Raw genomic sequence first — 26,505 nt, forward strand, 5'->3', positions numbered from 1 at the left:
TTGGAGATCAGCACACACATACCAGCAATATCATTCACACACACACGCACACACACACACACCCCACACGCAGACATAGACACACACAGTCAAACACACATACACACTCACACACATAGACATGCACACAGTCTCATACACACACACACACACACACACACACACACACACAGATAATACATATGCACACACACACACACATGCTCATATATCTCACACATACTGACAACACAGTACCCTATGTCTATATTTCTCAAAGATGCACAGACACGTATACTCACAAAAACACACACACATGAACGTATCTCTCAAAAACTTACAGATATACACAGCCATATTAACTGAACTGTTTAACTAAATATTGGAAACAGTGGCTTAGCCAAATCAACGTAGAAAATAAACAGACACATAAGTTGTAAAGGTCTGCCTTCACTAAATTCTTCAAAGTTTACATGACTATCAAACTTCGAGCGATAACACAGCATTCATTTCTTCCTCTCAATTCTGTTAAAATTATATCACTATAATACCCTTTTATAGCCAATATTACATCTTCAGTTTATTTTTACCTTTTTATTTCTTATGCACAGAGTATAAAAACATGCAAAGATATACTTTATTTATATTTAACAAGAAAATAAAGGCATTATTTCATGATTCACTCAACAATTGTGAGTCTCTGGGCTATGTGATTACTCTTTCATGCAAGCCAGGATACCTCTTGTACTTTATATAGCCTCTTTATTATGGAGTTTTATTTATATAGCCCTGAATGTGTGGGAGTGTGTTTGTGTGTATTTGCTTCTGTGTATGAAAGTGTGAGTATATACCTGTGTGTTTCTCTTCACTAGATACGCATGTTTTCAGACTAGTACCAAGTATAAAACACATTTCAAAGCTCAGAGAGTGTAAAGTGATAATAAAATATACGTGACTACCAAAATATTATAAGTAGACATAATTCCTCACAGAAGTAAAAGCTAAAGAGATCAGAATGTAAGATTCAAAATGATTACTACACAACATAATTATCAAAAGAGTAGATTTTTCTGAAAAAACAAGACCGGTGGCAAAGGCCTATTTTCTTCTGTAGGGTCCATAATTGTCTGAGAAGGGAACTTTGGGAAGGTGGACCACAACTAGTGAGGCCTCCCATCTCCATTCTGCACTGGATCTGAAGATCATGTATCCCCAAAAGCAAATACTCATAATATAGTGTGTTTTCTCTTTGTTACAGCACAGCAAGCCTCAAAACATGTCTCACACGCTTTGAGTAGTCATCCTATCAAAAGAACAGTCTTCCTATCAGTACTCCGTACTTAAACCTCTTTCTATTAATCATTTATTACTCCTGCTACAGTTTTCAAATGGCTGTGTCAGAGGTTTTTACCCAGACTGAAATGGATGTGCAGTTATGGAGGTGCATTTCTGGGCAAGTGGCCAGAGGGCACCAGGCAACCTCAGATACAGGCTTTGCAATGATGTGTAATGTCACTTTAACCTTTCTTTCTGCCTTTCTTTCTACTTCCTTCATTTGCCTTTTACTGTGTGACATTTATTATAATTTTCTGTCTCCCTTCCCTGTCTATATTTAGCCGAAAGCTATCTTGAATAGGTCCTCCATGCCTCTGTAAACATAATTTTTTTTTCTGTAAACATGAAGTGAAATCTACCCCCAGATATGAGCTCATAGTTTTGTCATGTAGTTCCTTTATCCAGGAACCAAGATATCATTGATTGGAACCATCTGCTAGCCCGTCTTTCACATCTAAGTATTTCTCAAGCCAGAACTCTTGGGAAGATGAATTGATGACAACACTGTTTCTGTTCCCACTCTTTCATCTTCTGATCCTGGGAGCTTTAAGCCATCTGAGATGGCTCAGTAAGAGTGCACTATTATCCTCTGTTCTGATATATCTCTTGGAAAATGACAACAGTCCTAACTGGATGTGATACAATTAGTTATTTCAGTAACAGTGAGTGAGACAACAACCAATGTTCCTAATTTCTTCCTCCACAGTATAGGTTCCTTTGAGGTATTTTCTTCTTTGACTTTCAATGTGAAAATTGTAAAAAAAAAAAAAAAGCTGCTTCTGAGGCTCTTGAGTACCAAATTTCCAGTGTCTTAAAACACAGTTCAACCTATGCCAAAGTCTTTCATATTATTTCCAGGTTCCTCATTTTTTCATATATGAGTTTGTGTCATGTTACAAACTGTGTAATATAAAGAAGAATGTATCCAAATAAAACAGCATTGACCTGATTTCTAACTCTAACGCTGCAAATAATTTGTGATATTGAGTGTGTATTTAACTGTCCAAAGAATTTTATTTCTCCTGGAAAACTAATGTAACACAGTTTTGATTGTATAGTGTTGGGGTTATAAGTTGACTTTTAAAGAGGAATTGATCTCTTCTCTTTCATGTAAAGGATATGAAATGGAATTTGGAAGAAATGTTCACTGAATTTAAAAAATGAGCACAATCTTCTCTATTTACTTCATTACTCAAAAGCACAGCATTTACAATGATGTAAGCTAAATTGTATGCTATTTATAAACACTCCAGAAGTTTTAATAATGTTATTTATTGAAAACCCTTCAAGAGCTATGGTAGTATGGATGATATTTAAACATCACTATCAGAACTAATAACATATAAGTAAAGCTATTGAGTCATCTAGGGCATTGGTGGCACGTATAACAGTGCATAACTATTTATATGATACAGAGACATGAATTTTTGATAAATACACATCATTAAATACAAAGTTATTTATCAATTCTGTACTGTTTGGATATTTATGTAAATTAACTGAATGCCTTGAAAGAGCTTTGTGTTGTAAATATATTTCCCTTAGAGTACAGCTTGATAATTTTACAGAATTGTAGATAATACTATTCACTTATTAAGAAAATTAAAAATGAACCATTTCTCATTGTAATAACATTAATTTGCTTCTTATTGAATATGAAATTTGAAATGTTGGTAGCCATTTTGGGGAAATTTTGCTTTCTTGATCAATTATATGGTATAAGTGCAATGAATTTTAGATAAAAGCATTTTTGCTTGGAAACAAGAAGCTGAGGAGAAGGGTGATCCTGTAGGAGGACCAGCAGTCTCAATTAATCTGGACCCCCGAGAGCTCTCAAATACTGAACCACCCAACAGACAGCATACAACAGCTGATATGAGGTGAGGCCTGCAATACACATACCGTAGAGGTCTTCTGGGTCTGAATTTATTCAGAGATGATGCATCTAACCCTTAAGAGACTGGAGGCCCCAGGGAGTTTAGAGGTCAGGTGCAGTTGGGGGTGGGGGCATATACGTGGAGATGGGGTAGGATGGAGTGGAGGTGTGGGATGTCGAGCAGACGGAGGGTGAATGGGGGCTAGGGAGTGAAATATGGGGGTAAAAAATAGATTTAAAATAAAATTTAAAAAATTTACACTTTATTATTTAACAAACAGTAACAACTTTCAAATAAAATTAAATACTGAAATTAAAAGGATGGAAAGACTATACAGTTTAAAAAACGTTTGTGTAGTTTTAGTTCCCACTAAGAGATAGTCTGAAAAACTTAACATTAGATTTTACACTTTCACTATTCAATACATTTTAATACACATACCCACCTTCAAAAACAAACAAACAAAAAATCCCAAAATAAAAAACAAAAAACCAAATGCAATGACAAGCCAGAAGGACAACTAACTTTCTTTCTTTTTTCATATCTTGTTCATTTCCTGGATTTGGTCCTTTCTCTTCAATACTAAACTTTTCTTCTTCTCTTTCCTACATGTTATATTATCCCACATATGCATTTGTTTATATATGTTATGCACTAGATTCCACAATTAGGGAAAATATGTGGTACTTTTATTTTGGAGATTTTGCAACCTTATGTAACAAAGTATATTATAATACATCAATTTTTCAAGAAATATTGTAATTTTCCTGTTCTTTAGAGCTGAATTCTATCACACACACACACACACACACACACACACACACAAAACCACACATGTCATATATATAATATTATATATATATATGTATATATATATATATATATATATATATATATATATATATATAAATAACCACACATGTTATATATATAACATTTGTTTCTTGATTGGCTACTAGATTGATTCCAATTCTTTCTACAGTAAGAAAAAAAAAAGCAACAAACATAGGGGTAAAAGTATTTCTATGGTAGAACATGTAGTTCTTAGGAGCTATGCCCAGGGTCCTATCATAGCCTATTTTTATTTTCTTGAGAAATCTCCAAACTGGTTTCCACATAGTCCATAGGAAATTTTATTTTAACCAATAGAGAATCAGGGTTTCTTTCTCCCTGCATCCTCATTAACATATGCTTTCAGATTTATTGATGATAGCCATTCTGACTATGGTACATTCAGTTAATTTACTGATTTGTTGATAGATATTTCTATTTCTTTACTATTTAACTTTTGCAATTCTTTTACATATTAGCCTCTTATCTAAAGGGTAACTGACAAAACTTTTCTCTGGTTTCTCTGTTGATTTTTTTCTATTCTGTACAGAAGTGTTTTATGTTTGAATGGCTTCATCTGTAGACACTTCTGTTAGTTCCTCTGCCATTGCATTCTACTCACAAAGGTCTTACCTAACTGAGTGTCTTTTTGTTGTTGTTGTTTGTTTGTTTTTTTCAAGACAGGGTTTCTCTGTGTAGCCCTGGCTGTACTGAAACTCACTCTGTAGACCAGGCTGGCCTTGAACTCAGAAATCCACCCATCTCTGCCTCCCAAGTGCTGGGATTAAAGGCATGCGTCACCACTGCCCAGCCTGAGTATCTTAAAACATGTACTGTGTTTCCTTACAGAAGTTTCAGCTTATAGGGCATTAATTTTTTTAACATGCTTTAAATTGATTTATCTGTAAGATGAGTAATAAGAATCTGATTTTACTTTACTGCAGATTGAATTCCAGTTTTCCAGCACCATTTCCTAAATGACTTTTTACCAATGTATATTTTTTTCTTTCTTTATAAGACATTAAATGACTCAGATTCATTCCAAAAGAAGGATGGGAAAATTCCAAGATCCAGAAAATCAGTAAGTTTCCTGTGACATTTTGGTCCCTGTGATTGTCCGAAGCTACACCCATAAAATCTCACAACCTGACTGATTAAGCATAAGGTGAACAATGCAATAGCAATACACCTGATATACTGAATAGTGGAAAGACCATGAGGTCTCCCCAAGAAACAAGTCTCTATGTATAGAGGAATTCAGCAACATGCTTCTCTGGCAAGAGATCACATCCAAAGATTGATCCCACAAGAATGCCGACTTTAATTCTTGTGGCTGCAATACAGACATGCCTTTAGTAGACCCTGTTAATCCCAAACAATGAGATCTAATTGAGGGCCAGACAAAGTGATAAATCGGAGAAAATGTGAAAGAATGTGTCAGAGATGGAATGTGCCCAAGGCCCAACTCTCAGGAGAACAGAGAGGAAGGAGAGGTGACTTAAAAGGCAATGCACAGAGAGAGGAGCTAGATTTAACTGGACAGTTTTACAGACACATATTGCAAATGAAGACAGAACAAGCCAGAGAACAAGAAGAAAACAGATGATTAGAGCATAGTGCCAAAGTTAGTATGAGGCCAAACAGAGCAATCAGTCAGAAGCTGAGTAAAGGTGGATAAATTCAGTTGACTTGAGAAAGAGTTTGGGTAAGAACAGCTATGTTGAACCAGCCAGTCAAAATACAGAAAGAACGAGATAGGGTGAGCTTATTTAGCAGTAAATCTCTGGAGACAATAACTAAATAAAAGTTATGTTTACAATTAAGCACTGTTGAAAGGAAGTATTTTGTTGAGAATATATATATATATATATATATATATATATATATATATATATATATATATATATATATAAGAAATTGGTATATAGTTCCTGACTGTGGAAATGTTTTTACCTGGTTTTGGCCCAGGTACATTACTAACATCATAAATTTATCTTGGTAGTCTTCCATCATTTTCTATTTTGTAGAACAAAATAGGAAGATTCAGTTATAATATATCTGTAGTAAGTTTATATCATTGGAGCTTAATTTTAGTAGATGATATACATTAAGAAGTTTTTCCGTTTCTTATGGGCTATTCAGTTTTTCAGATTTTAAGTTTTCAGAATAATTTCTTATGATTTTCTGTGTTTCCTAGAACTCACTTGTGATGATAGCTTTTTACTCTCTAATTTTATTGATTTTGTTTCTTCTTCCCGTTCTCTCTCAGACAACTAAGGGTTTCCCAATCTTTTCATAGAACCAGTTCTTTGATTTTGTGTCCTTTTAAAATTTCTGTTTCACTGATATCTTTGCTAGTCTTTATTAGTTTTGGGAAGGCTGGCTACTTGCTTTTCTAGAGCTCTGTCATTATTTACTATCTCTCAGATTTTTTAATATAAGCATTTATTGTTATATATTTGAGAATATACGTAATACAAGAATATATATTCTTGAGAAGCCAATTGGTCATGTCCAGGAGCTTCTGGTAGGATGTGTTTTTGTCATAATTTATTACTAGGATTTTTATTTTTTCACTCTCTTAGTTTTTTATTCACATTTACTTAAAATGTTACATAGTTCCTGTATTGGGGTAAGTACAATAAAAAGAATGAAAAAATAATCACTGCCTTTCAGAACTTTATAAGAGACACAGATTTCTCAGAACGTGATAGTAGCATCTTCATACATATGGTCTCTCTGTGTGTGAAGGATACATCAAATGTTAATCTCATGTCAAACAGTATGGATGATACATTTTAGATGCACATATTTGGACATAAATAGGCATAACTAGTATAAAACTAAAACTCTAAATTAGACATACTGAGAAAGTAACAGTAACCAATAATAAAATAAAACAAATATAGCCACATGTCATGTTAAAATATATTAATGATCTTTTCTCTAAAACAATCTCTTATTTTACTTTAATTATTCTTGTGGTGAGAAGAAGAGACTTGGTGACACTTGTTTCAAGAGATGAGTCTTTTCATCTTCTCTAATAAAGTATATTTCTGTCAGTTAGAAAATATTCTCTGTTTATGTGATCAAACCACAAATTTACTGACTTTTCATATAACAAAGGGCTTATAAAATATTATAAAAATTCTCAGTATTTGAAATGCAACAAAAGAGAGAGACTCTAGTTTTATTTTTCACAATTTCATAAGCAAAGACAAAAGAAGTCTATGCTTATTTTTTGGGCATATGAAGTTGATCATCATTATCAATCCCAAACAAATATCAGTAAATTCAATAGGTGAGTGAGCTATGGGTTAGAAATGGTCAAAAGTGCATCCCATGGGGTTACTAGTTGGGCTATAGCAATATGGCATAAGTAGCCCGAATGTTAACCGTATAAGTTGAAGCTTCCTGGAAATTTTCTCTTTGTATTTCTGAGACCACAGTTTACAGTGGTTAACTGGATACTTTAAAAGAGAAAAACTACTGTGTGTCTTATGTGTTTAGTTCTCAACATGTAATAGGAAAAAAATTAAGAAGATAGATTACAAGCAAGAAAAATGTACAGTGTCATAAGTGGAGATAGATTTTTGATGAACTTCTGGAAAATCAAAGTAGATGACTAAGTAATTAATAACAGGTCACTAAAAGAAAAATCTAGAATATGTAAAAAAAAAAAAAAGTTTATCTGTTGAAAACTGCATTTCTCCAACCAAATCTCCAAAGGAGTGTCAGACTAAGAAATGGCAGAGCTTTGGAGGACAAAAGAAATAAATAGGTACAAGAACAAGAAAGTAAGTGATAAATTTATAAACAATAATAAATTACTCTTATATTCTCCTATGAACTCTTGATGTGTAACACTGGACATCAGAAAATATCACTCCATGTTGTACAAAGTTGTTGTAAAATAAAATTTTCATTATAAATAGTAGAGAATAGGAGTGAAACTTTTCTTGTGCTGTGATAAATATTTGTAGCAATGAATAGAAGGCTAAATCAATAATAAAGAAGGAGAAAAACAAAATCTTGGAAGTTGCTTGCTCAGTAGTACAATCAGGAGAATGGATACAAGATGAGTTTGAGGTAATGATTGATTTGCTACAATGATGGTGGAAACAAAAGCATGTACAGGAGCAAAGGTCAAGGACTTCTTTTCTCGATATCTAGACATGGCAGAATATCAAGCTTTGAGTACCAAGATTTCTTCACAATAAAAACTGAGGTGAAATCACTGAAGATAGATCTTATGAAACAGAAAATTCAATTTAATTCTCTCTCTCTCTCTCTCTCTCTCTCTCTCTCTCTCTCTCTGCATGAAGTGCCTGTGGAGGACATAGGAAGGTGTTGAATTCCTTGGAATTGGAGATAAAAACAGTTGTGTATGATGCTGTTAAAGGCAGCCTATTTTTGGTTGAATGAGGCTTGCTCCAGTGACCCAGTAAAAAACTCTACAAGGGACAGAACAGTGAGCCATGTTCTTAGAGACAGGTGCCTGAAACCACAGAGGCCCCAACTCCATAATTCCGTGACTATAAGTCACACAGACAATGTCCCAAGCTCCTGGCATTCAGGCTAGACTCCACCCCACAGTTACCTTACTATAGCCAGCTATGCTCTTCCACACAGTTACCTGGCAACAGCAATGTAGCCTCTTCCACTATAAAAGGGGCTGTTTGGCCCCTCCTCTCTGTCCTTAAGCTCTCACCTTTCTTACTCTCATCTCTAGCCCTCCTTCTCTCTCTCCCTTTCCCCTTCTCTCCAGGTGGCAATGGCTGGCCTCTCTGTTTTTCTACCTTCTCTCTTTCTCTCTGCCTTTCCACAATACAGCTCTAAAACCATAGACAGTCTCTGCCCATCAAGAACCCCCATGCCTAAAAGTTGGGATAGGCTTTCCCCTAAAGAGCCATGTCTAACCTCCCACTGGAAGGCCTTCCTGTGCTCAAGACATGGACTAGACCAAGAACTTTGGCCAGCATGGGAACCACACGGAAGCCCCTCTCTCCCTGCCCTCTCCTCTCTTCGACCCTGGGGATGTCGGGGCCTCCACTTTGTTCTCAGCTCTTCCACAGAGTCCAGCCATGTCTGGGATGCCAGAGACTGAGAACCTGTTATCTCTGGCCTCTGTGAGACCCAGCGACCTAGGACTGTCCCTTGTCTACCCTCCACTGGCTGGGTCCGTAGCTTCCCACAGCCAGACACCCACCCAGGGCCGTGTGGTAAGAGTGATGCAGTCCTCCCACATCCACCTGTCCAGAGCACCGGAACTCTGGCAGGACGAGGGTTTTTTTTCCCACTCCCTTTATTCCCCCATGCCAGGTGCCCAACAGTTGTGGCTGCTGGAAAACAAATCTTGGTCCTCTCAGTAAGCAGTCAGTTGGGCCATCTCTCCAAACCAAATATACTCATAGAATCTGGTAGTTATCAAACATATTTCTATCCAAAACTGTGATTTATATATACTAGACCTCTGTAATGAATCTACAGATAATTCATGAAAAATATTTGGCTTTAGTGAAAGAAGAAAGTAGAGATGAGTCAAAGTGAGGGAGTCAATATTTGTATGCAGTAAAATATAATTATTATGGTTACTGGGTTATAGTTACATGAGTTTGCACTTTAAAATGGTAGAGAGAGATCAGAACTATGAAGTACTTAGTGGAAAATAAGCAAACTGCATATTTGGGTAATGAGTTTAAATCTTCATATGTTTTATTAAACAATGATAGGACATTTAAAATAAAGTTATTTTTACTTTTTTCTTTTACTTTTTGTGTAGACTTCTGATTAGTTGCTATAAAAATTTAGAAAAAAATTCTCTTTGATATAAGAACTAAAAATGGTGAGTAATAGAACAATGCTAATGTTACCTTATTTAAATTCTTTGGTGTTATAAAAGCATTAATTTCACAAAAATTCAAAAAATATGCTTGCAAAATTAAAAGTGAGAGGATATAGATAGTTTTGATATGGTTCATCTAGGTAGATTCAAACAGGTATATTCCATTTAAAATATTCTTTTCATATCAACTGTAATACACCACTTGAAATGCAAGGTCATTGATTTGGGATATTAGTATGAGAGAGGCTAATACACCTCTCAGGTGCATTAGGGTTCAGTACATATTTATGCACTGTTCAATGAAAGTTAGTGAGGCTTACCATTAACCTTCCTCTCATGATAATCTGTTTACCCCAGTGTTTGTTAGCTGTACTAACATTCATTAAAACATATATGATTTAAGTGTGCTGGGGGGGGGGCGGCAATTAAATGTTTAGTACTAATTTCCTCACAAGTTGCTTTCTAGAGAAAGGAAAAAGGATAACATCAGTTTACATCTGTATCAGCCTTGTATAATCTTATCATGGAAGCCAATCAGAGTTGTGTCTGGTTAGTACTTGGATTGATAATGGATAACAGTATAGTCATGAATAAAGTTGAGAAAATGTTTAAATAATAATGTAAAATATTCTCTCAAGATTCCTTTGGAATTGGTAGCCAGTGATTTGCATAAATACTTCTGAGATTGTGCATTGTTATTTTATTGATCACTCACAATAAGGGGGCTTGTGTAGGAAACTGCATATCTGAAATTTGTAGACATGAGCTCCAAAGGTTACAACTTCTCAAGTAATAGAGTATTGATGTAGAACACAGTTTCTATGTCAAGGGGAATACAATAAAACTTGTTTTTAGCCAAATATGAATAAGGATGTCCTAGTAGTACAGATGCAGATTGCCTTATACAGCATGTTACTTTATAGAAACAGATTCGTGAAGATTTTACAGTTACAGAACAAAGAAAAGATGTATGCCAAGGCATTTTTAATACACTGGTAGAAACACTAAGTATAGTTTCAGAAAGTCAGGGTCATGTCTTATTAAAATCTCATGTGCTTTTTGATGAGTTGTTTAGCTTCTAAGTTGATGGAAGCCACTGCTACATTTACCTAGTCCAAAGGACTTCCCTCAATAGCCACAAATAATAGGTCATGGTGCTCTTAATGGGACTGAAGATTGTCTAGACAAATTGCCTGCAGACCATCAACATTTCAAATGTTTCCTATCATGGAGTTCTAATCATTCAATCAGCCTTTTAGAGCCTTGTGTATGGACAAATCATTGTTCTGGAAATTTCCATTTACACTGTTAATGTTAACTTTTGATCTGAACAATTCATGTTCTAGAAATTAAATCAGCATGCTTACATTATTATTAATATTGTAAACATTGACAACATTTTTAAGGAAACATCTAGTTTCAGTTGAGGAAGCAGAGAATCATAGATGTGATGTTTATTTAAGAGTCTTGGCCAGCTAAAGATTAAAGATGACAGGTTTTCTTTTCAAAATGCTGGCCTCAGATGCGGCTTGCTGTGTTCGGGTATCTAAAACAGTTATTCCATCTTTCCTTTAGTTATCATTAATTATTGTATTAAACCCTATAAAATTTAAATTTAAGATACTTTGTTTTCATGATTTACTGTAAGCTGGTAAAAACCTGAAAACATTTGATCTAATTTTAAACAGAGCTTTTTTTTTTTTTTTTAATTTAAGTGCAAGAAACTAAAGATGCTTTAAGATAGCTGGCAAATATGGCATCTTCACTGGTAAATGTGTTTTATATCTATATAATTACAAAAATATGTAATTTATCCTTTCAAACAGAGACCGTAGCTGGAGATTGGAGCATAGCCAATATGTTGAACATCTTGCAGAAAGGAGTTAAGAGTAATCCAAAAATTATACCCTGGCAACTCTCACCTCTGCACCTGGAAAACTAGTTTCAAAGATCTTAGAGAGTGGAACACAAATCATCTGGGTTGGCAAAATTCGTTTGGAATAAATCAGTAAGGACTTTGCAAATGTAAATCAGTCCCTCTCTGTCTTGAAAGGATACTTTATGATGCTTAACAAAGAGTAAATAAAAGATGGGTGCCAGATGTACTCAATTTAGATTTTCAGTGCCTCTTAAAAGAGATATTTTTATCCTTAGCAACACATGACAGTGGCAATACATGTGTACATTAGAAAAGACACAGGGCACATTTCTTGCCATCTGGTCTACCTATTGGCCAGCATTAAGGGAGACCACAGAGTAAGCTGCAATATCAGGATAAATCCATTTTTTATTGCAGGTTCATTCGCAAGAACCTATAAATTCTTGGCAGCAGAGTTGGTGAGGGAAACTCTGTCAGTGATTAAAATCTAAAGCAACAACAAAAAAGGCAGGGGTGTGGTGGTCATCTTACCTCTGTAAAAACAAAAAAAAAAAAAAAAAAGAACTGTTTTCTTCATGTAAAACTGTCAAATATTCAATTTACTATTTATGATATGATACTCTGAGTAATTATCTTGAATTGCCGAAGCCATTCTTAGAGGAAATGAAGAACATTGAGAAGTTAATAAAAAGATTATATATATATCCATAGTTTTGTTACTGTGCATAAGAATGTGAATGTGAAGAAAAGAATTTACTCAAGAATATTTTTGTAGTTGATGATGTATTTTAGCTGGTAGAATATTTCTCTTTCATATGCATGCCCTGGGTTCAACCCACACCACTCTTGTACCTAATATGATAAAGCATCCTCATAGTACCTGTCTTCAAGAAGTAGGGCTGGAAGATCAAACATAGAATCATCTTCAGCTATTTATGAGTGGAGGTTAGTATAGTGTAATGGGACCCCATCCCAAAAGAAAAAAAATGAAATAATAAAAATAACATTTTAAGATAAAACTGTAACCGATTATAATAATACTATGCATAAAATTATAGCTGAGCTTAATTACAAATGCTTAATACCAAGGATTAGCAACTAGTAAAAATATGAGCAGATTACAAAGGAAAAGCAACAAAGAATGCCAGAAAGGTGAATATTAAATAGGAGCCTAATGCAAAAATATCTCTTCTTTTTCTGAAGAATCGAATACTTTACAAGTGGAATCAACCTAACCTTATAAGGAAAAATATTGAAAAAAAATAGCAAGAAATTTCTGAAATTAAAGAAGACTTTAAAAATTTAAAGACTGTTGGAAAGTAAAACTGTATGAAGAAAAACATAGCTGTAAATAAAAGAGAAACTAGAAAGAGAATGACGTTATCCATAGCCGCACAACAAATAATGTGAGAACAAGTTCCTAAAGGTTGTGTGAGAACGTGAAAGAGAAGTAATATATCACATTACAATTGAGGCTCTCTTCCACTCATTCACCATATCAAATGTCAAGGAGAACACGTAGATGCAACGCCTACATGTGCAGTTATTTTGTCATATTAGATTGCAGACAATTTTACTTAAAATATTTCAAATTTTGGTTGATATCTTTTTGTGTTTCTCTGTCTCTGGTTATATGTCTTGGTCTCTCTCTGTCTTTGCCTCCTTGTTTACTTGTCAAGCATAGGATTCACAGTTTTACTTATTAGACAGAAAAAAAATTGCCAAAATATTGTCCAATTTATTTTTCAAATATAATTAAGGTCTATTATTTCTTCATTATCTGAACAAAAAAAACAGAAGTGAAATATTAATATGTATTAATTGTCTAAGGAATTCTCTAAGAAATTGATATCATTTGAAAACTGGTTTCACAGTCAAAGAAAACACATGATGGAACTTGTGGCTTTAGCTATTTTTGTAGCAGAGGATGGCCTAGTCAGTCATCAATGGGAGGAGAGGCCCTTGGTCTTGTGAAGGCTCTATGACCCAATATAGGGGGATGGCAGGACCAGGAATGGGAGTGAATGGGTTGGGGATCAGGGGGAGGTGGGAGGGGATAGGGGATGTTTGGAGGGGAAACTAGGAAAGGGGATAACATTTGGAATGTAAATAAAGAAAATAGCTAATAAAAAAAAGAACAAAAAAAAGTAATTTAAAAGCATACGTTAAAAAAAAAAACTAGTTTCAGAAATTAACCATCTTATAAATTTATATATGATGTGAGTTTCAAGGGAAAACTCTTAGTCTAGTAGACTAAACAGTCTAATCTCTGCCACCTACTTGATAGGAAAATGAAAGGAACAGCTAATACAGAGAAAAGAGATTTACTTTGTAAGTAAATTGGAAAAAGAGACAAAAAGGGGTGTGGTGACAAATATATCATCATGTTGTTGTTTCAGATATTAGTTTGAAATAGAAAAAATGAGGTAGAACCACAGTTTATTTATAAATAATCAACCCTCCCCAAAATACTCATTTTAATTACTGTCTGAGTTCATTGTCTTTAAGGTGGTCTGCTGGCTCTCTGCCAGCAGGTCCTAGCTGAGAGGAGAGAACCAGGTCTCTCCTGGTTTGAAGGGAGATGGTGAGTGTTGCAGCTCTAACCACCCCAAGTCTGTCAAAGCAGGAACTGGTTTAATTGTATCAACCCTTTTGTTTATAAAGGGTTGAGTGAGAAGTGGGTTTTTTGTTTGTTTGTTTGTTTGTTTTTGTTTTTGTTCTTTTGTTTTGTTTTGTTTTCTGAGGTGAGATGATTTAGGGGGAGGGGAAAGTTGACAAATGGTATCAGGTGACTGACAGAGCAGACAGTCAGCAGTAGCTAGGCAAAGGTGGCCTTAAACAGGTCCTGCAGAGTCGTTCCAGTACTGAAGTGATTGAGACAGTTTTCAAACAGAAGCCTGGCTTGGGTTTGTCCTCAATGCTCAAACCAGGGCCAAATAGGGTCCAACAGTGGTCCAAAGAAGAAAGGCTTGTTGGTTGAGGACACAATATGGTTTCCTTGAGATGGTTGCTCCTGCTTTCTCTGACCTTTCATTGGGTGATCTGAAGCTAAGATGTTGCATAGTTAGGAAGCAATATGTTCTTTAGTTCCTTTAAGTTACTCCAATCTTTGTGCCTCCAGCAATGAAAGGCCTTGGCTATGTTAGGTGTGTCCTATTTCAGACAGTCCTTGAGTGATAAACATTTTTACATCCCTTAGTAAGCAAGTTAACCAAGGTAAAAGGCAACTGATAGAAACTAAATGGAGTCTTTATCATGCTCAGCTAGTTACCTGCAGTATCAAAGAAGCAGTACTTTTTAATAAAAGCAGTCTAAATATCTGCTATATTAAACTACCTGTACTCCTGAGCATGTGGAGGCTGAGGCAGAAGCATGGCTCAAACCCAGGATTTCTCTATCTTTCCTTCCTTCCTTCCTTCCTTCCTTCCTTCCTTCCTTCCTTCCTTCTTTCTTTTCTTTCTTTCTTTTTTAAAATTAATCTTTAATCTTTTTTTACAGTCCAGATTTTATCCCTCTCCTGATCCAAACTTTGAATGTGTTGGGGGCCTCATATCTGCCAGTGAATGCTGCCTGGTTGGTGACTCAGTATCTGAGAGATCCGGGAGATTCAGATTAGTTGAGACTGCTGATCTTAATGTAGGGATGCCCTTCTCTTCAACATCTTCCAAATTTTTCCTAATTCAACCACTGTGGCCATCAGCTTCTGCCCATTGGTTGAGTGTAAATATTTGCATCTAACTCTTTCAGCTGCTTGTTGGGCCTTTCAGAGGGCAGTCATGACAGGTCCCTATTTGGAAACACAATAGAATCAATAATAGTGTCAGGCCTTGTGTCCTCCTGAGTGAGATCCCAATTTGGGCCTGTCGCTGGACCTCCTTTTTCTCAGATTCTTCTCCACTTTTGTTCCTGCAGTTCTTTCAAACAGGAACAATTATGAGTCACAGTTTTTGACTGTGGAATGGCAAGTCCATTTCTCCACTTGATGCCCTGTCTTTCTACTGGAAAGTTTCCTCTCCCCACTGTAGGGTATTTCATCTAAGGTCCCTCCCTTTGAGTCCTGAGTGTGTCACACCTGCGAGGCCTCTGGTATATTTTAGAGGGTCCCCTCATCTCCTACCCCTGAGGTTGCCGGTTTTGATTCTTTCTGCTGGCCCTCAGGGCTTCAGTCCTGTCCCTTCCCCTGTCTCCCCACCCCGCAAATACCTGATCATGTTCCACACTTTCCCTCCCTGTCACCTTTCCTACTCAGGCCCCTCCCTCTGTCCTTCTCTCTCCTGTGATTGCTTTCTTCTTCCTACAAAGTGAGATTGAGGCATCTTCACTTAAAACTTTTTATGTTTTGACTATTTATCTATTTTTGATGTACTTAGTGGCAGGCTGCCACAGAATATAGAGGTTAGAGGACCAGTTGTGACAGTTCGTTCTCTCCTTCCTTTTGGTTTCTGAGAAAGGAATTCTGATCCTCTGGACTGTCTCTGCCATCTGGTGAGCCATATTTCCAGCCATGAACCTCCGATTTCTGAGAAAGCCTAAGAAACACAGCAAGAAACTTGTCTCAAAGTAAAGGAAAAAATAAAAGAAATACTGAATAATAGGTTACGACAACATGCAAAATTGCCTTTCTCATTCTTTCTTTGTATGCTGTGGGCTTTTGTAAGCCACACCATATATGTGTAACTGACAGCAGGGAAAATGTTACTCATTGTGAACCAGGTAAACTATTTCATGCTTTTATAACATTTAAACATACTTTCTGGTGTTAGATATGACAGATTTACTGTAGATAAATAGAATTTGACTCCTATTTCAAATAGTTAACAGAATATCCATGAAAAATAATTGTTTCCAATGACATGATCTTCATTACAAAGCATCAGCATTTGAAAAAAAATTAAAAGTTAGTGGTGTTAGAGAGTCCTCTATGCCATAAATATTCAGCTCAATGTTGTTACCTTCATCTCAGCTTGATTTGAGAATAGTATAAACACAGGGAAAACGAGTAAAGAGAGGTTCTGGGCTTTTTCAAAACTGACTCTAGTGGACTGATGAATGATCCCTTTATGGATGCTTGCTTTTGACATTGAGTCATAGACATAGTAGGTCTTACTGGAATGTTAGTTTATGCTCAGCAGCTTGTGAACCTTTATTTCCAGATAATGCTTGTGACTGTATATCTGAATCATCAACTGTTTTTCTTTCTACATGTCTTCCCACATTTAAGTGCATTTGTTTGTTGTTTTTTGTTTTGTTTTCACAGATAATTTTCCCAGAGTGTTGTGAACTAAGTATAGATTCCAAAGAAAGATTCTTCTTTGTTTTGTAAGATGAAGGCAGTAACAGCAAATATCTGTATTGTGCTATCATTTAGAATTTGCAAGGATTCATAAATTATGTTCAATTTGTGTTTTGTATTGATCTTTGCAATTTATCTTTGAAATTTTAGTACAATGTATTGATTTCACACTTAGTGGCCTTATTGCTAATCTCATGTACACTAATAACAATAACATAAAAGAATGTTTGTGGAATATTTTCATATCAGCATCATATGTTTCACATAATATTCATGATTTTGTCTGCTATAGCTAAAACTTTCTGTAATCAGTTAAGAGTAAGGTGGGACCTTACTTTGTTTCAGTATTTTAAACAGCTCAACAAACTCCCAGGAAAACAGATACCTGAGTGAAGTTATTCAGGGATTCGGGGTCTGTTATGAGTAAATGCTTTATTTATATGACACATTTTCCCAATTGGGTTGCTTCTTTTTCCATTACAGTAATTACAATACATCTCATGCTTTCAGCACCTGACAGTGACATCAGGAGATTAGAAAGGAAGAGGTCAGATCTTGGATCAGGTCAGATCCTGATGAGTCAGCATCATCTAGGTGACAGTTGGCTGATGAGATACAGCTTTCTTTACTTCTTCTCTGTTTTTTCTTAGGATAGGAAGGAAGAATGGAAGGCTAGGAAGCTAAGATCCTGCACTCTGATAGAGTGAATGGTCTCCTGGTACAAAAGCAGCACTCATATTGAAGTGGCTGACAGGAACCCTGAGTGACGATTGCTGTGCATTACTGTATAATCGGTTCAGCCTAGTTGAAGGAACTGCATTCCTGAGTGCATCACTAAGGACGTATTGAATGGTCTGCAAACCTAACACTGAACTATAATTTGGATGCTCCAGAAACAGTGGGATGCTGGCAGACTAAAACTAAATTATTAGTTAGCATGTCAAAGAGAAACGAACTAAATAAGAAAGATGTGAATCTTTAGTGTTAAGAGTGTATACTCAATTGGCTTTTATTTCCTTTGATATGGAAAAAGGTATATAAAATTTGTGGAAGTCCTATGGAGTTTTCAAGGTTTTTATTAACTTCTTTAGAGGTGCTATTTTGTGGAAGTGGCATTAAAATTGAAATTAAATGAATAAAGAATCCAAGGGTGTTCACTGGCAGATAACTCTAAGAAATATTATGCTGACCAGAAAATATCGGACACCATACATTTATTAAAGAAGAATTGTTTTATGCAGCATGTTTCACCTTTTTAAGATGGTGAAAATAGGAACTCGCTTTATCTTCTGTCCCCTGAGCTTTCACTAATGTTTCACCCTGCTCAGGACCCCCACTGATCATTTCTCTTTAAATCTCACATAATACCATATACTTACACATTGTGGTGGCTCCCTCTTCAAGCTAAACACATGGCTACTGAGCCCATGGGCAACATGCTCCATCCATGCTGCATGGCTTGGTAGCAAGTGGGGATCTCTAGCCTGCCTGTACCATGTGCTAGAGAGCAGATCCATTGATGGCTTAGCATTCTGGCTGTAGCTCTCAGTCTGACTTCCTCCTGCTGCACTGCACTACAATGACTGGATTTGACTTGGTTTGATTTGACTTGATTTGATTTTTATGAGACCTAGACATAAAGACAGCTTTAACCATCAAACCAGGCATCAAGCTAGGAAAAACAAAGGATTTCCATTTGCTCTGCCCTGACTGATATAAGAATACCATCAACAAGGTTTCTCTTTGCCTATTGCCAGGGGAGAGGATAACTATTCTTAAGGTTCCACCCCTTCATGCCTTTTCTTTATAGAAAAAAAAAAAAACCTATGTGACATCTACATTAGATATCATAGAAACCCTGTCCCAATTTCCCAGCCTCTTCACTGCCATTGATTCATGCAAAGTAAACTCAAAGTCTTAGAGAATAAGAAAAAAAAATTAAGTCAAATTTGATTCCAGGCATTTCAGAAACTCAAAACACATATTAAAATAGCTTAAATAGCTTACCACCTTATTTCAGGTTATTCAGACAGATGTCAATGATAAATTTGCAAGAGGTTAGGCCTTTAAAACCGTGAGGATAGAAGGGTAGATGGAGGTTAATGTGAACAGAAGTTTACTACTGAGAACGGAAGTGGTGGGCAAGATTTAGGTAAAGCAACTGGTTGACATGAGATGTAATTGCATTTAATTTAACTGCTATAAAATTTTTGACAGAGTGTCTTTCTGAATTCTAAATTTTAGAGCTTGGTCTGAGTGTGGGGAATTATAATAATTTTTAAAAATTTTTTAGCATTTTAGTTGTACCATATACAATGATAGAAATTTAACCACATGGCATTTATCATTGTTTAATGATACCATTGTATAATGGTATATAATGTATTATTATATAATTACATCTTATGCTTTAAACAATTGACTTTTAGGAATAATTTTTGTATAACATGTTATATGAGTGTGAAAATGATTTAAAATATTTCAGTCGCATGAGACTGTAGTATGACATCATTTACTAACTACATTTAAATAAACTCTACTTCATTATGGCTGAACTCTTAGGAAAAGAAATGTCAGTTTTTCTTGGTAACAGATATGATAGTCTTTGATAGGTATTTTGCAAAAATCCAAATTTATTAGACCTTTCCAAATTAAAATAGATAGCACACTTTCAGTTTTACCAAATGTGTCAGCCCAAAATTTGTATATGCAATGCAACTGGATTTATATTCCTAAGATAGACTCTGTAAATGACACTTCCTCAGATGAAAGGTTATTATCTGCAAGTAGAATATAGTAATTCACAGATTTTCATTGTTTTCCCATATATGATTAAATATTGGTATTCCATCTTTATCTCCTGGTTTTCATTTTTGCTGCTCCATTTGGTCATCAATCATATCTTGCATCTTTAGGAAGTAATTGTAGAAAGCTTAAAGCCTGACCATTTTTTATATTGTCAGTAATAAAAAAATATTGCCTGTGGTGTCTTCTGGGGAACATATTTGTGTTCTGAACGTCTGAGACACTGGATGATTTCTGAGAAGCAAAGGCTAAAGAGCAGATGATTTTAATGGCAGAAGTCTGATCAATATAAAAAGAAATTGCCTTGCTTGTCTTATTCATTTCTGTTTTCCTTACAGAAAAAGGAGGAAAGGGAATTTTAATCTCACAGGATAGAACTAACTTGTGTTGAATTGCTGCCATACAGATCAACTCTAAGACTCCTTGGTTCATTCATCTTAGGTTGGATCATGGTACAGCCCAGTGAACCAGTGTTCCTGGAATCAGACAGATGCGCTGAGGCAATGTATCAAATTTGCATCCACAATTTTATTTAAGATATTCCATTTAGCCTTTCCTCCCAGGAAACAAAGCCAGCACTGCTCGATTATTGAACAGCCAGTTTTGGATGCTAAGCTTGTGGATATTTTAGTAAGATTATGGGAAACTTGAGTTTTGTGGAATGAATCATAGATTGTGTTTCAAGTTTGATTTTTCTCCAAGGATTGAAATGCATAGTAGAATACGATATATGACAGCTATTTTATAGCATACGTGGAATTGCAGAGTCAAATACTTCAGAAAGAAAAATTGTATTGTTAGAATGAAGTGTTGCTACAAAACAAAACAAAACAAACAAACAAAAAAAGAGAACAAATTCACAGCTTTGACAAAATGAGCTTTTAGATATAATATTAAAATGCAATCTTATTTGAAGCAATGCATGATTTAGTTGTACATTCCTATGATTTTGATCACAATTATCAGTCTAAGAAACAAATTGAGAAATTGATTACAGATTATAGATTATAGATTTTAAGAGGAAGATTGTAGTTTATTATTCTTTGTGGAGATGAATTGGGAAATGTATACACAGATACAGCCAGAGTTCTGGTCAATGGAAAGTAAGGGATAACACTCGTGTGTAGGAAACCATTCAAAAAGCCATGGAGAATAGAAAGAGATGACTGTATGTGTACTCAAGAGAAGGCAAACAATGAAGTAGATATTTTTCTTGATTGCAGGAAGTCCCAACACCTTCAATGTGACCTTTGGAAACTTATGTTGGGTATCTGTGTCAATTTCACCTATATAGTAGGTTGTCATGGAGCTAAAGGCAGGTTAAGAGAGGTAGAACAAATTCTCACGCTTCTCACCCTTAAATGGGCCCTTCCCTCTCTCTTGTTCCTATCTTGCTGGAAGGACATATCCTTTCATAGCAGTAGCAGGTAATTTTGCCCATTATAATCTCTTTTACAGAATTAAATAAGCAATCCTGTGTCTCAATTTTGAGATGTAACAGCAAATAATATTTTATGGACTAGTTGTGTTCATATTTATCACGGAGCTGTTTCTCTTTGACCTCTCTGTACAATATACTACACACTCTCTTTTGTATTAAATAGTTTTGGTTCATAACTTATCATGACATTTTTATTGCTAGCTGGAAATTTTATTACAGAGATCTTAGGATTTTTTTTCAGTGTTTCTACTATGACACTCATTGCAGAGAAAATGAGGGTTCTATATTCTTCACTGTGCTAAGAGTTTCAGTTATATTATGTGAATATGTTTTGTTGTTGTAATTCCAGGTGTAGGGTAAAAGGCTGCTTCACAGCAGGTGGTTATGATTTGCCCTGTCCACTAGCAGGAATGTGATTTTTGACAGCTGCAGATGGTTTAATTTTGGGGACTCTGAAGAGTGTAGAAATGGGAGAGCTGGAGAGGGCCTGTGGTGGCTGCTGCTCCCTCTGCTACTGCTTTGTGCTACTTCCTGCTGGCCCCTGCTGGTCTGTGCTGCATTAGCTTCTGTGTTTCCTTGCTTGGTGGATTGCTGGGTGTTGTAATGACTAAGACTGGACTAGCCCCTAGGAGGCTGATGTCCCTAATCAGCAGGAAGTGGCATAAAGTGGTCTATGCCCCATTTTCCTCCAACCTTCTTCTCTCCTTCCTAGTGATGGGATGTTGGAAGGAATTAGGGAAGAATAAGGGTTGGAATTATGGTAGATATAAGAACCCAATAGAATAGTTTTAAAAATATGTCAACACTTCACTATTTTTGCAAGAAAAAGTATAGGCAGTTTGTTTAAAATTCTAACTATTTGGTCAGTTCAGGTTGTAGATATGTGGTTAGCTATTATGGACGACTGGGATTTAGTTGTACTCAAATCAGGCCAGCTAGTTGAGCAGGAGATAAAAAGCAAGTCAGGGGAGGATAGAAGGCAAAGAATGAAAATTTCAGATTAGGTGCAAGTGCAGAAGGTGCCTGAGAGGAGCACTGAAATGTGCATTCTGACACAATAGGAGTAGGCATTTATATTTCCCATCCATAGAATCAGTAGTTAAGTGTTACCCTACCGGTGAAATCATAAAACTACTCTTCTAGCACTTCATGTCACTTTTTATGCCTGGGAAACCTCCATCATTTGTATGGTAAATATTAATTGAATTGTGCAACTAGATGTATAGGAAGCTACAGACGGAAGACTCTTAATATTAATACACTGCTTAAAGCTTCCTGATTTTTGTGCAGAGTTGTCATTTTTAGGAATCATCTTCCTCTGTACAATTAGTATCAATGTTCTGCACAGCACAAAGCTACAAATAAGTACACCAGCGTGTTCCCTCTCTACCATTTCTTCCTTTCCACTTCCCTCTTTTCCATTCTCTATTCACTATAGATTAAAACTTTCAGTAGTTGACCCAAGATTTAGTAAAGCAATTGATTCCACAGATTATTTATGTCTCTTTGCTATACCAAACAATAACATGAAGAAATTATTGTATTTTTATTTTTAAAGACTAAGATTTAAAATAATCAGAAGAAAAAAAATCAACCTACAAATGGAAAAGAAGGAATAAAAGCAGCATAATGAGGAAAGTGTTAGCTGAACTTGGAGTCTTTGAAAGCACTCCAAGCAGTGTCTGCTGTTTCATCTGTGCCTAGGAAGAGTGTGGCAGTGCATTATCCCATCCCCCCTGTGCAGAGCCCACATGTGTGTCAGCACAGCACTCCATGCCCTCCTCTTCTTTGTATGCTCCACACTTGCTGTCAGAACTGTCTTTATCTGGTGAAGCCCACTCTAAAGTCTCCATTGTAAGATTTTCAAGATTTCACTGATGGAAACCAATTTAAGAAATAGCATTCAGAGAATGGTACTAGCCTTTAATGGTCAATGATGAGTTGAAAAGAAGTATTTGTTTGGAAAAAACAGAGCCAGAAAACAACAGATGACCTACATGCTAGCTGGAATGACTTTGCCTTGAGGTTATAAAAGCACTTTGTGTCTATTTATTTGTTTGGCTACTGTGAAAATAAAATGCTTCTATTCAATCAAAATCTGAAGTTCACAGAGGAGGTTTTACAATTTTTTTCTAACAACTGATTATGTTCATAATTTACTACGAGAAATGATGGTGTATTAAGAAAAAACTCATTTATTTTCATTTAAATATGGAGAAAACTGCATAATTTTAACCTACTGTATACAAATCAAGCAAATATGAATACTTTAATATTCTCCATATAATGTCTACCAGTGGTTCTCTGCATCTGTTCCCATCTGCTGCCTGAAGACACCTCTCTGATGATGACTGGATAAGGCATTGATCTATGAGTAAGGCAGAATATCTTTATATTTTCTTGATACCTTTTTTTAATGTCCAGTAGTGTTTGGTTTTACCCAAGTTCTATGGACTCTCTATTTGAGAAGCTGGGAGTAGTGTAGGGACAGAAAATTATAATCAGAATATATTGTATGAAAAATAATCTATTATAATAAAATGAAAAATAATTAATAAGAAATACATTTAAATTCAAAAATTGTTTTTATATAGTAAAACATATTAAAGAGTTTGATATTCAACTTAGTTGTATACCATAATGTTTTGATTTAATTTCATAAGACTTAAGAAAATTAGCTTCATTTGATTGTCAGAAATATAAGATGGGCAATTCCTTCAATAATAGAAAAATAGAATACTACTCTGTTAATTATAATAATGTACATTTTGTGAAACTTATCCTATTTTTTCCTGGATAAGCTATGTCTATCAGTATCAAAGAAAGGCAAAATTTGTTAGAATTATAGAATTATAGTTTTGACTGGGAAGGAGATAAGTATTAAATTTCAAAGTAAATTGTGGGCCTAGAGGTTCCTAATATCACAGCACTCTGAGTGTCCATGTGGCTATAAGAACCAGCAATCAGAGGTGAACACTGAGCTGAGGGCTTGCATATTTTTCTTTATTCACCTTACAGTGTCTGTGCCAACTGTCAATCAAGCCGAGAATGCTCCTTTCTGGCTTCAGTAGAGCTTCCAGAAGACAGATGGGTTTCCTGGATGCATGCTTGTTCTTGCTCACCTTTTCCTCTTCCTGTAAATCACTTGCTTTCATGACTGATTCAGAGTTTACTTGTAACTTGGTCTTCATTTTGGTCATGTTCTATTTAGCAACATGCACTAATCTTACATAGAGGGTATAGGAATGGGAAAGCAGGATTGATCACTGAATACATTGATAGTTCTCTGATGCATCTACCACATAGATGCAAGAAAAGTCAACAGCTGCAATGATGATGGAGGAAGTATTAACTGCAGCATCTCCCCATGTCATTTAATATGCCCTACAACTATCTTTTTAAAATTACTTTTCATACTATTGAGATTATATTTACATTATTTCCGTTTTCTGCTTCCAAACTCTCCCATATGTCCCTCCTAGCTCATTTTCTCAATTGATAGAGATAGATAGATAGATAGATAGATAGATAGATAGATAGATAGATAGAGATAGAAATAAGTAAAGATATGGATATTTCTAAATACACTTTTTATAAATAAATAAGAAAACCCTCAGATTTTATATTACTTATATGCATGTTTTCAAGGTTGATTATTTGATATTTGATAACAAATTATGCTCTTTTCTGGGAGAGACTATTTCTCAGCCTTTCAACCTTTCTTAGTTGCCTGTAGATTTTTGTGTGGAGCTGAAAACTTTGAAGCTTTCCCCTGACCATGCTAGCCTGCGTTCACTCAGTTCCTGTTTAGGAGTCATATTGGAGAGACTTTACATGTGTACTTTCTGACACCCATCAGACACAGTCCCTCAGCAAAATCCTTCGGAATTTTTTGTTATTTGATTGTTGCTTGGTTTTTGTTTTTGTTTGTTTTGCAGTGCATATTGTCACCCATTGTTTGAATATATTCTTTTTTATTCTATTTTCTAGAAATATACTTTATTCTAAGAGATTTTTAGATTCTTTCTAGTAAGTAAAGACAGGATAAAGGTCTAGATACATATGCATCTTTGTATAAGGAAAATGTACAAAATTACAAGTTATGAATCTCTGTGTCCATTGTATTAATGACTAAGATTTGATTTCTAGGGGTCTCAGGCAGGAGCTTTTCTAACTATTAGTGATAAAAATATTAATGCATATGATGTATACATAAACTGGAATTAACTTGATTTTTTGTTTTTGTAATTTTCTTTCAGAGTTTATGGCATAAGCAGAAGGAAATTGTTTTCTGTTTACTGTAGGCATCAGTGTTGTTATTTTTCAAGCAAGATTGTTCTTCTGTGTGCTGTAGAAATGTCTATATGTGTTTAGTGGAGGAAAGAGAAGAAACTCTCTACAATGGAAGGCCTTACCTCGTTTACTCATCCACTAATCAAGGTAGACAACAGAAATAATAGTAGCATAAATCTAGTTTCTTGTAGTCTATGCCTTCAAAAAATTAGAGAATTTTAAACCAAATTACCTTTCATTAAAGCATGTAGAGGAGTTTTCGTCCAGTAGCATGGCTTCTCTGGCAAAAGATCATGTCCAAAGGTATGGTCCAACTGGAATGGAAACATGCCATACACCTTTAATCCCACTGGCTGTAGTACACATATTTAATCCTTCTGGCTGGAATATAAACATGCCTTTAGTCCACACCTTTAATCCCAAGCAATGACTTCTAACCCAGGGGCAGACAAAGTGGCAAATCAGAAAAAAAGACTTAACAGCATGAGTTAGAGAAAAGATACACCCAACTCTCATGAAAACAGGCAGAAAACAGAGGCTACTTAAAGAACAATGGGGGAGAGAAAAGTTCAGTTCAGAGGAGTTCAGTTGAGTGCAGTTGAGCTCTGTTCAGAGCAGAGCAGTAGAGTTTCAAACAATCCAGTTCACTCACTTCAGAGGCATTAATCCTAGCAGAGCAATTTATTGAGAAGCTGAGAGGAGACCATTTGAACCAGTCACCGTTCAGAGGAGCTTGAATCAGGGTAACTGAGCTGACAATATCCATAAAGAACTTGAGAGGAAGAGTTTATAATGGAGTAAGTCTTGAAGGCTGAACCATTCTAGGCCCAGTTTAAAACATAGAGGCTAGAAGCTAAAGTCTCTAAGTTCTGGTCTTGCCATCCATTTGCTTGTGAATTTCATGAAGTCATTTTTTTTTAATAGCTG

General features: G+C 35.5%; 1 non-coding gene across 1 annotated transcript; it reads right to left on the bottom strand.

Annotated features, from left to right (window-relative positions):
- Nucleotides 1–18,660: 18,660 nt before the first annotated feature.
- Nucleotides 18,661–18,801, bottom strand: LOC115488950. Its single transcript, XR_003952677.1, has one exon. It is a non-coding gene; the product is annotated as a small nucleolar RNA SNORA48 (small nucleolar RNA).
- Nucleotides 18,802–26,505: the final 7,704 nt, after the last annotated feature.

Source organism: Mus musculus, chromosome 18 (genome assembly GCF_000001635.26).
Source record: "Mus musculus strain C57BL/6J chromosome 18, GRCm38.p6 C57BL/6J".
Lineage (NCBI taxonomy): Eukaryota > Metazoa > Chordata > Mammalia > Rodentia > Muridae > Mus > Mus musculus.